This window comes from Xenopus laevis, chromosome 4S (assembly GCF_017654675.1).
Source record: "Xenopus laevis strain J_2021 chromosome 4S, Xenopus_laevis_v10.1, whole genome shotgun sequence".
In the NCBI taxonomy this organism is placed as follows: domain Eukaryota; kingdom Metazoa; phylum Chordata; class Amphibia; order Anura; family Pipidae; genus Xenopus; species Xenopus laevis.
Genome location: NC_054378.1, coordinates 4,757,001 through 4,769,067, shown reverse-complemented (window position 1 = coordinate 4,769,067; position 12,067 = coordinate 4,757,001).

Sequence of the window (12,067 nt, the reverse complement as noted above, 5' to 3'; positions counted from 1 at the left end):
GAGCTACAACATGGCACCAGCCATTATTCCTGTAAAAAATTAGCAAAATGAATATTTGTGCTCACCACTAAACAATTTTAAATTATTAAACAAGTGTGAAATGAGGGTGTGACAACAAAATGTATACAGACAAAAATAAGAGATCCTCAGCACTCACCCCTAACAGTATTTTATAACTTCTAAAAATGTTCCTCCATTTTAAAACAGGGATTGTTTGTCCATATATTGCAATATATTCAATATATACATTTTACAACATTTTACACATAAACTGTGATCTTCCTTAAGAAAAAACAAATAAAAAAATGTATATATATATTTATATATATATATATGTATATGTATACCGTATATATATATATATATATATATATATATATATATATATATATATATATATATATATATATATATATATATATATATAGATATATATAGATATACATTTATACATATATATTCCCACACATCTACACATTTCAGTTCTCTATGAACCAACATCACAGGTCGTCACACCATGTTAAAGTGAGTGATTCAATTAGTACACAAGCATGATACAAGTCATTTCACACAATGTATAGTCTCAAATAATAAAAACGTATGAAATCCCATATATCTCAAATTATCGAAAACATGTTAATTTCTACCAAACGAGGAAGTGTTTTAGAAATCCCTTGGGCAGTGATGTTTATTCCTTCAACATGGTATTTACTCAATGAATGCTCCTTTATAACACTTCCCATCTATGGGGGTCACTCATCTGGAAACCCAGTATCAAGAAAGCTCTGAAGTACTGGGAGATCATCTCTCACAGATTCCATTTTAAAGATACAGTTACGTGTAAAATAAAATTGGTTAAATAGAGCTGGGAAAAAGGAAAAAAAGAGATGTAAGTTTCTGGAAGAAGCACAGTTTCATCAAGCAGGAAAATACTTTTGCTTAATAAAGGGGTAGATTTTAAGAAATACAAAAATCTTTACATATATCTTGTGGAAGACTCAACGTATTATAAAAGATGATACTTTCTAAAATTCTCCACATATTACAGGCACTTCCAAACATGCTACCATTAAATTGCTTCTCCACAATTACATCAACAGTTACAACAATTTATATGGCAAATTTATTTACTGAGAATTTCCTACAAACACTATTATGACCTAAAAACAATGGTAGACTAGCCTTAACTTTCACTTGTTCTAACTACAAGACAATTTAATGTTCTAATATTTATATGGTCAACAAATCAACAGCAATGGTCAATGATAGAACAGGAAGATTTTGAAGATCAATTACACAATTTATTATGGACAAAATATATACCAAAGGCAATTAAAAATCAAACAAAGAAGAGTTTACTCAAACTTGCTCATCTGGCATAAGAAGTGCATGAAATCATGAATGGTGCCACACCCTTCACAACTAACTCCCAATAAAGAATTTCCACCTGAACAAGAAGATAAAATATACAATCAATGGTCTGATAAACTAGATGAATAAAAGATCTATTAATAAATACTAATAAACCTGGAAACAGTTTAAAGTAAATACAATAACCATCCCCCAGAAGACTAGACTAGACTAGAGATACCAACAATGACATCAATTTATTAATAAAACAAAATACAAACTACTGTATGTAAGACCACGAACCTGGTGGGAAACTCTTATACAACAAAAACCCAAACTGGAGAGACCACTTTCCTACTTTAATCAAAAAGTAAATGGTGAGGACACCACTAGAACATTCATGCTGGAATGGCAAGAATAACTCAACTTGGTAATATACACCAACCAAACTAAAAAAAGCTTTAAAAACAAATACATGCTGAAGATACAATGGTGAGCCTGTGAATAACTCACATATTTACCTTAAATACGCAAATGTAAAAACTCACTGGGACTATACTGAGAAGACTGTAGCAATAGCTGGAACTAATATATCTTGGAACATAACTACAGAACATATAGTATTATTCTAATATGCAAACCTTTACAAAAAACTCATTGGTACTTGCACTTGCATTTGGTAAATCTCTACTTTTCTTTACTGGAAATCCACCAAGGTAGGTAAAATTTAAGAATGGCATAAACAAAATGATAGGAATTAAACAATTGGAAGAGATAATATCAATTAAAATATGCAATTACTGTAAATGGTGTAAAAATGGGAAAGATGGAAACTACAATGCTACGCAATATGTTGGCGCAATATAAATACATGTTAATAATAATAATAATAATAATACAATACCATACAATACAAGAAATAAACCTATGTAAATTAACAAAAATGAACACTCATGATATTTTTACTACTTTGCTCTCCTCAGCAGTACCCCTTTATTGCTCTCTCTTTTAATTCTATAATTTACATATACACTCTTAAGTCTTAAATAGGTTGTTCATTTTCCAACACTTTTCAGTTCAGTTGTTTTCAAATAGTTCATCAGAAATAAAGACTTTTCCCAATTACTTCCTATGTTAAGAAATCCATACATGATCACTGTAAAACATATCGTACAACGAGGTGTAATAAAATATATTCAACAAGAAAGCTAAATAGAAGGAAAAAGAAAGTATCACTGAAAATAGGAAAGTACTAAACCAGCTCTATTTGCAATAGGATCCGTTATCTAAAAACACATTATCCAGAAAGCTCTGAATTACAGAAAGGCCTTCTTCCATTGACTTCATTAGAATGAAATGATTAAAAATTTTAAAACTGATTTTCCTTCCCTATAATAATTGTAAATAATGCAATACACAATATCTTGTGTTTGATCCAAACTAAGATCTAATTAATTCTTATTGGAAGCAGAACAATTGTGTTGGTTTCTATTAATGTTCAAATTACAGTTTGGTAGACTTAAGGCACAGAGATCCAGATTACTGAAAGATCAGGAAAGCCCCAGGTCCCAAGCATTGTGGATAACAGGTTCCATACTGGTAGTATCTTTCCATTTGAATATATAACAGGCCTGTGCTCCAATCCTAAACATATTTAAAACTCATTATTATATACATTAATTTCTTATATACAATGAAACTAATAGACAGCTTCGAATTGGAGGGTTTGAGGCCCACCAGGTTTCTGACACAGCGGTCCCAACACCCCCTCCGGGCCCACCTGCCCCAGCCACAACCCCCACTCCAGGCGCCCCTAGTCACAACCCCCCTCCAGGCCCACCTGCCCCAGCCACAACCCCCACTCCAGGCACCCCTAGTCGCAACCCCCCTTCAGGCTCCCCACATGTTCATGTTCTCTTGATCAGGGCTGTAGGAGGGCAAGATCATGGGTGGCTGAGGACCATATGTGCAGCAGAAGGGTGCGGGTCTGGGTTGGTGGGGCCCACTGGATTTTTACATATTTAAAGAAATCCAAGGATAAGAATTCAAATGCTTTGTGTAGGTCTAGGGAGGGGGCACCAAGAAGATATCCCTCTCCCTGGATCAGGGATCTATAACTGTATGGATATTATCTAGTAATTAGCAAATTATCCCCAAATTGTCGTGGTTTAAAAAAAAATTGTTGCCCATAGACCTCAATACATTTTGGCAAATTTTTGCCTTTTTGCAACTTTTTTGTGAAGCATATAAGGGGTCAGATTTGCCCATCACTAATATCATCCATTGGTTGTCTAAAAGGTACAAGACCAACCTGCTTTAGTTCAATACATTTATTGAGGAAAGTATAGATCCACTTTACATATATTTTCCCAATTCATTTCATAATATGATTCAATATATATAATACAGTAGGTCTGTGATTAACAACCAACCAAATGGTGCATAATAATTATCAGCTTTTGCTTTTAAGAAGCAGTGTTGGCATATATGTAAGAGCAGACATACTTAAACGTAGTGACCTATAGTATAACAGCCACAAGATGGCATTGCAATTTTCATTAATGTGTGTTCATTGATTTATGCTGTTAGATAACTGGTCTTATTGCAGTTTTTCTCTCATTCCTTTTGATCCATCATATTGCCCTTGATACCTACACTGTGAAAGAGAGAATGTGTTATCCTTGTGTTACTTCAATAAAACAGCTGACACGTTGCTGCTCTGAGTGTTTTCTGCATGATCATCATGAAGACCAATCTGCCAACAGGCCATTAACTTAGTTATTCTGTTTTGGAAAGAGAACCATTTTTATATATCACTAAGTTGTCAGGACACCAGAAGATTAAGTGACTTGTCCAGGGTCACAAGGAGTTGCCAGAGGGAATTGAACCAGGGTCTCTAGCATGAGATCCAACATCAAAATCAGATAACCTAACCTCTAGGCCAGGTCCTCTTCCAACAGCCAATAAAATTGTCTTGCAAACGAGATAAAATAACTGAAAGCATGTGTATTCTTTATGTTCCTACTACCAGAAGTAAAGTACTGAATAGGGATGGGCAAATTCGAACCATTTCGTTTCGCCAAAAATTTGCGGCCGGCGAAATATCACCGACGCCCATTAAAGTCTATTTTATTTTATATGTTATCTTCTGGGTAGCCTGGTAAGGTATGGGTTCCTTTAACTTGTACAAAGTAAATATGCTTCACTGTTGTATTTATAATAAGTGTGAATGCACAACTCTCTTTTTTACTAAAACATGTACATCATGAACAAGCAAATGCAAATTACACTGGTTAAAAAACTGATGTTTTTTTACCATGAATCTTGAAAAATTTATGGTTTTCTTATGTCTAAAAAAGCACGTAAAATTTGAGATTTAGTAAGTAAAAAAAACTACGAAAGCCTTTAATGCCAAATTATGCCATGTTAAACTTGTTTAGGTGTTATAGACGCCAATGGGAGCTGCACTGATCTCATTGGACCGTATTAAATTGATGCAGACTTTTAGAAGTTTTCTGATTTTTTCTCCACTAGAAATTACTTGTTCAGAGCCTTTTTCCATTTGTACTTTTTTAATTCAGAATTTTTAATAAATTTAATGACAGTCGTGGTTTTAGAGTACAAAGTAATAGAGTTCCACAATTTATTAGCCGTGTGGTGCACCACATATAACTGAGAGTTCAGGCCTCCTTGTTGTGTACACTCTACATTGGTGCCCACTTATCTGTAATCCCTGGTGATGCATCCATTAATTCAGCCTCGGATTTGTAGAGGGTGGCAGGATTTTAGGGGCCGGTATGCTGCTCAACCATGCCTGTATTGGTTCAGGAACACTGGGGAGGTGCGATAGTTTTTAAAATTTCCTGTATGCCAATCCCCATTGCTCTGGTCCTGATGATGAAAATTTGATTGAATAAAAGGTAGGGACGGGGCGTCAAATAACAGTGGGCTTAGCGGTGCCTGATATGTAAATCTGGCCCTGTATGAATTCCAGTATATTGTGATCCATTAATGTTTATCCATGCAGCATTCTCAGAGATTTAGCGTCCAGTAGTTAGTCCTGGCTCTCTTTTCGGGTAGAACTGGCCCAGTAACTAAGCAAGGGCAATTGACCCTACTGAACACTGGAATCTGGGGCTGTAATCTTCTCTGTTTAGAGAAGGGGCCTGACTAACAAACATTCTGATTCTTATGAAACAACTCCCTGAGTCCCTAACTGGGGCCTAGATCTGCAACAGCTACAGTAAAGGCCCTATTGGAAGACAATCCTAAGGGGCCTAAACTGCATAGAGACATTAAGTGAAAACTACACTTTCCTGTACTTTACCAACTTTACATCCCATGGGGGTCTCTGTCTCTCTGCCGCCAGATATGTGCGTGCTCTCTCATTGGCTCATTGACTTGGCTTCCTCTTTCCCAGCATCCCTTCCACAGTCATATGGCATCAACCTAGCTGTTTCCCCATTAACTGCCATCTACAGGCTGGAGGTGACCTATGCCTCATCCTCATTTATCTGCCAATTACAGAACATTTAGACAGGGTAGAGACAGGGTAGATCAGGATATGACTGGTAGTTCAAGGTGCAGCAATGGTAAAATGTTGTGGTTTTGCCCCATCTCTTTTAACAGCTTATTTTGTTGACTCTTCAGTTATCTAGTTTAGCCAATCCATTAACAGAAACTAACTACAAATATTAGTAGTGCCCTGCCTTAATAACATCCACAATTTCATATACAGAATTAGGTCCACATACGGGGAAGATGTTTGTGCATCAAAATACGGTTTGATTCAAGTACACGTATGGGATCTGTAATCTGGATACCCATTGTCCAGAAAGCCCTACATTACGGGAAGGCCATCTCCCATAGACTCCTTTTTACTCAAATAATAAAAATTTATAAAAATTATTTCCTTTTTCTCTGTAATAATGAAACGGTGCCTTGTACTTGATCTAAACGAAAATCCTTATTGGAGGCTAGCAATCCTATAGGGTTTAATTCATATTTAAATGATAGACATTGGGGGGTCATTTAGCAACATTGGGCAAATTTGCCCATGGGCAGCAACTCATGGCAACCAATCAGGTTGTTGCATTCATCGTTCTACTTGCAACTTTAACAGCTAATCACTGATTGGTTGATGTTGGTAACTGCCCATAGGCAAATGTACCCACTGTTGATTAATGAGCCCCAATGTATGGAGATCCAAGTTACAGAAAGACCCCTTATGCAGAAAACAACAGGTCCCAAGCATTCTGGATAACAGATCCCATACCTGTCTATGGCAATCATAGATCATAGTAAGGTTATAGATATATGAAAATGCCATTGGTAATCTTGTTATCATTCCATCAGTATCCAAAATAACATGTAAGCACACACTCACATTTTCACCCCAATTATTTTTTTTTTGCCTTTTGATAAACCTGTGGGGGTATTGCACATCTGGCAATTAGTAAGACTCGTTCTCATTGCCTTTTTTTTCCTTTTAATGAATATCATAGACACAAAGACAATGCCGTTGGTTGAATTAGGCACCTGCATTTAATTTGTTTCTGGCCATTTTGGATAGCTTTTATTGTCTGTGATTGAAATGTGCTTTGTTTGTAGAGTTGATTTGAGTCACTGAATAGAAATCTTCCAGAGTAAATATTTCATTTGGTACTTGAAGACACTGTTGTTTTTGGCACGTTATTCTATGGCCACCCTCCAAATAGATGCAGCTTTCACAGTTAAACACAAAGTATTGTCCATACTGAAAGGAGAAGCAGTTAAGTATTTAACACCCTCTTTAACAGTCTATCAACAAGGCAAAACCGAAATTGTAATTTTGTGTTGAGAAAGTCAGGTTTAGAATGATGACATGTCGGCCCTAGATTGGGTGAACCTTGGCCACATGCGGATTTATACGAGCAGATTATATAAACATATTCATGTTCGTGGAATTTAAACTGTACAGAAGAGGAAATAGAAAATATATTTGCACAGTTTTCTCATCTGCACAAACTGTAACCGTGGCACAACATTCATTTAAATAAAAAACGGATACAAAATACAGGTATGGGACCTGTTATCCAGAATGCTTGGGACCGGGGTTTTTCCAGATTATGGATCTTTCTGTAATTTGGATCTTCATAATTTGTCTATTAAAAATCATACAAACATTAAATAAACCCAATAGGCTGGTTTTGCTTCCAATAAGGATTAATTATATCTTAGTTGGGATCAAGTACAAGTTACTGTTTTATTATTACACAGAAAAAGGAAATTCATTATAAAATTTTAGATTATTTGGAAAAAATGGAGTCTATGGGAGACAAACATTCCATAATTCTGAGCTTTCTGGATACTGATCTCTCTGTAACTAAATAATATTTACTTAAAGGGATATTGACACTAAAAAACACTCTTCAAAATATTATTGTACATTAAGGGACATATTTATCAAGGGTCAAATTTCGAATTGAAAAAACTTCGAAATTCGAATTCAAAAAGACCAACTGATATTAAGGTTTTTTTTGGGTCGAATAGGTCCATTTTTTTTTTGGGTCGACTAGCGAATTCGATCGAATTTTATTCAAAGTTTTTCCTAAAACTTTTCAAAGTCCAATTGACTCCAACTAGGTACTAGGTGGTTCCCCATAGGCTAAAACAGCAATTTGACAGGTTTTAGATGGCGAACAGTCGAAGCTGAATTTTTAAAGAGACAGTACATGATAAATTTCAATATTCGAATTTTCTATTTTTTTTCAAATTCAAATTGAATTTGGACTATTCCCTAGTCGAAGTACACAAAAAATAGCTTGAAATTCACCTCGGCCTTTGATAAATCTGCCCCTAAAAGTTACTGGAAAAAAGTTACCTAACTGTCTCTTCTCAACCTGTCAGTTAGCGTTTCGAATGCAAACAAACTATTGCTGCACAAATATGGCAGCCCCTCTCATAAGGAACTTGGGGGATCTAATACAGGGCTAGACTGAGTTGGCAGGACATCAGCAGTGATGGGCGAATTTGTCCTGTTCCGCTTTGCCAAAAAATTTTGTGAATTTACCGTGAAATCCGCAAAACCAAAAAATTTGTTGAATGCAAATTTGGACGCCTGCTTCAATTTTGACGCCCTCATCAATCTGCGTCGATTTTGACGGTTGCATCAATTTTGAGGGCCACATTAAAGTCAATGGGCATCCGAATAATGTTGGCATGACAGTTTATTCGCCGACGGCGAAACGCAGAAATTCGCCACCAATTTTCACCTGCTGAATTTATTTGCCTATAACTAGACATCAGGAAAAAAACCTGGTGGCCCCCCCACAGAAAACTCTCCACCTGAAACCAGTGTGCTGCCCCCTAACCTCAACACAAAGTATGCACCATGGGGGGGACAGAGGAGGGTTGAGGCTGGGCAGGGGGCCATGGGGGTCGCGGTGTGAGGCCCTGGTGAACCCAAACACCCCAGTCTGATGCTGATCTGATAAGTAGTGTAAAAGCATCTGGCAAATACTTTTATGGCAACATTATAAATATCATTCAAAGATAGGGTTCTATTTGTCGTGTCAATACCTCTTTAAATGTTGGATCTTGGCCAAGGAAAATAGAAAGGATCTGTTTCCCAAGGGGTGTTTTATTTATACACATAAACTGACCTAAACATCAACAGAAGGTTTACAGTTGAAATTAAATGAAACCATTTTAAATTCTCAAATGGCACCATAATGAACATTCCGTTACATACATTCAGTGGAGCTCAGTGTCCATCAAATTATTGATCCCCACTGCATCATGGGAATTGTTTATCTAGACAAATAAAGGGATAATATAACCCCTTTCTGTAATATATAATAAGCTCATTTAGTGTGCTTATGTAAAGAAGGCGCATAACACTGAAAATGAAATGTATTTTGCTTTTCAACAGGAGACCTCTGTGAATGAGGAGTAGTCAGGACAGGGTAGTCCTCTGTAGCAGCACTTTCTAGGAAGGTGAGGCCGATAGAAGTAGTGAGTAGTGATGGGCAAAGGCAGCGAAAAAATTCTATATAAAAAAAAAATCTTTGCGCATAAAAATTGTTGAGTGTCAAAATTATTCAGACACCCATTGACTTTAATGCATTTGGGGAAAAAAAAAAAAATTGTCGTTTGAGCAAAATAGTTTTGACCCCCAATGACTTCAATGTGTTTTGCAGTTTTTAAATTTTTTCGCTGTTTCGCAAATTGTTCCTGTGAAGCAAATCGGAACAGATTCACCCATCACTAGAAGTGAGCAAGAGCAGTTGGCTCCAACTAGGAGGGATGGTAAAGGGGTAGCTCTCCCCTCAGGAATGACTGGCCTGTATTGTAGGGATCACTGCCTAATAGGGATTTAGGGTTAGTGCTTTCCCTGATCCAACATGTGGAGATCCAGGTGAGGGTACAGAGATGCCGAGGGTGCAGCTATCCATGTGGTTCATAATCCACAGGGATGTCACAACTCTCTCAAATGCTGTGATGCTACCGAACATGTATGTGAATACCTCAGACGAGTCAAAATCCTGATTTGCACAGGCTTGTTGCTGTTCGTTTTGTTCAAGAACCTTCTGGCATCCAATTTTGTTATTTAGTCACAAAACACAAGTGAGGTGTAGTTGCACAACACCATTTCTTCACCGATTCAAGTAGCAAAGGCCAATCCGGTGGAGAGACAGTCAAATGTAACCAGTACTCTGCTTGTTTCTTAGCCAGACAAGGTCTAGCCTAGCTTAGATGGGGTTATATTACAATTCCAGTGCTATTGTGATCACCAGGGAGAGATACTGTACCTTTAAAACAGTTGTGACCATTGCTTTGACAAAAACAGGAAACAATTGTGCTAAACAATTATTCCGTTGATCCTCTATTTCCATCATTTCCTGTTTGAGAGCGACATATTGGTCTGGAATTTCGAAGCAACTTCGATGTAACAGTACGGTGGTGATTGACACAGGCCACCATGGGAACCCTGGAACTACTGGTATGGGATCCATTATCTGGAAACCCTTTATCCACAAAGTTCCGAAAAGACAGAGAGTCCATTATAGCCTCCATTATAATCAAATAATTCAGATTTTTAAAATGATTTAACTAAGATATAATTAATCTTTATTCGAGGCTTTATTCGATTATATCAGTAGTGATGAGCATAATTTTTCGGAAAGTTTAGCCGCGAATATGATGCCCATCAAAAGTTTGTTGCACAATTTGTTGCATTTAAAAAAAATTTGTGATCCATAGACTTCAATGAATTTTATTGTAGTTTCTCAAAACAGTTCAGAATTCCCCTATTACTAAATATCATTATCAACAGCTATTTTAAAAATCTTTCATTTACTTTGTTATGGCTGACTTAATGGTTGCTAATTAAAATATCTTTTTCATTTAAAAGTATGAAACAATGGGGCCCATTTACTTAGTTCGAGTGAAGGAATAGAGGAAAAAAAGTTTGAATTTCGAATGGTCGAATATGGCTACTTCGACCATCGAATGGGCTACTTCGACCTTCAACTACGACCTTCAACATCGAATCGAACTATTCGAACTAAAAATCGTTCGACTATTCGACCATTCGATAGTCAAAGTACTGTCTCTTTAAAAAATTATTCGATCCCCTAGTTCGCCACCTAAAACCTACCTAGGCCAATGTTAGCCTATGGGGAAGGTCCTCATAGGCTTCCTAACAATTTCTTGATCGAAGAAATATCCTTCGATCGATGGATTAAAATCCTTTGATCGTTCGATCGTAGGAATATCGGTAAATCCTTCGACTTCGATATCCGAAGTCGAAGGATTTTACTTCGACGGTCGAATATCGAGGGTTAATTAACCCCGATATTCGACCTTAGGTAAATGTGCCCCAATGTGTAAATAATAATAAATTAGATAATGGGAGGACAAGATTACTTTAAATGCTGATAATATAAATATTATGTTTGTGCTTAAATATGAAAAAAATTGTGAAATTATTAAATGTACTTTTTCCAAGGAAAGCAGCACTAAAGTTATACTTTTTTGGGGGATATTTCTTATAGCACACCATTGAGAGCTCAATAGTCCATGGCACAATATATTACATGTTTAAGTCTAGGATATATTTTGAGCTCAGCACCAATTAATTAAAATATTAATTATTAATAAATATTAAAAAATATTTAATATATCTGGGATGGTAATAAGGTTTCAAAAAGACCATCAGATTTTATAAATTAAAATGAAATGAAGAAATAAACAGTCATTTTGCAGACATTTCAATATAATGTGCTGATAATATTTAGAAATGTTAATATAATTTACAGCCCTGATTTTAATTAAGCAAATAACTACTAAATTTACAGTATCATTATTTCACCACTAAAATGATCAGACTCATACTTAATGGAAATTATTTGGACACAAAGAACTAACACACTCCAAATTGTAGATCTGTACAATACATTTTTAACATACTGCATGTTATATATTAATATTGGGTGAAGTGTGCAAGCTCCTTCGTATTCATTCTACAGATCAGTTGAATCTGGGAACTATTTTTTTGTTTGTAAATTTGCCAGAATCACTACATTTGTTTTCTTCTGATTTTAAAGTGCTACTAGACAAGGTTAGCATAAAAAAAGATCCAAGGGTTCATTTATGACCACAAATGCAGTGCGTAAAGTACAAATTTGCCTCTTTTTTTTTTATGTTTCTTCCTACTGTTAATAGTTAGTGACAT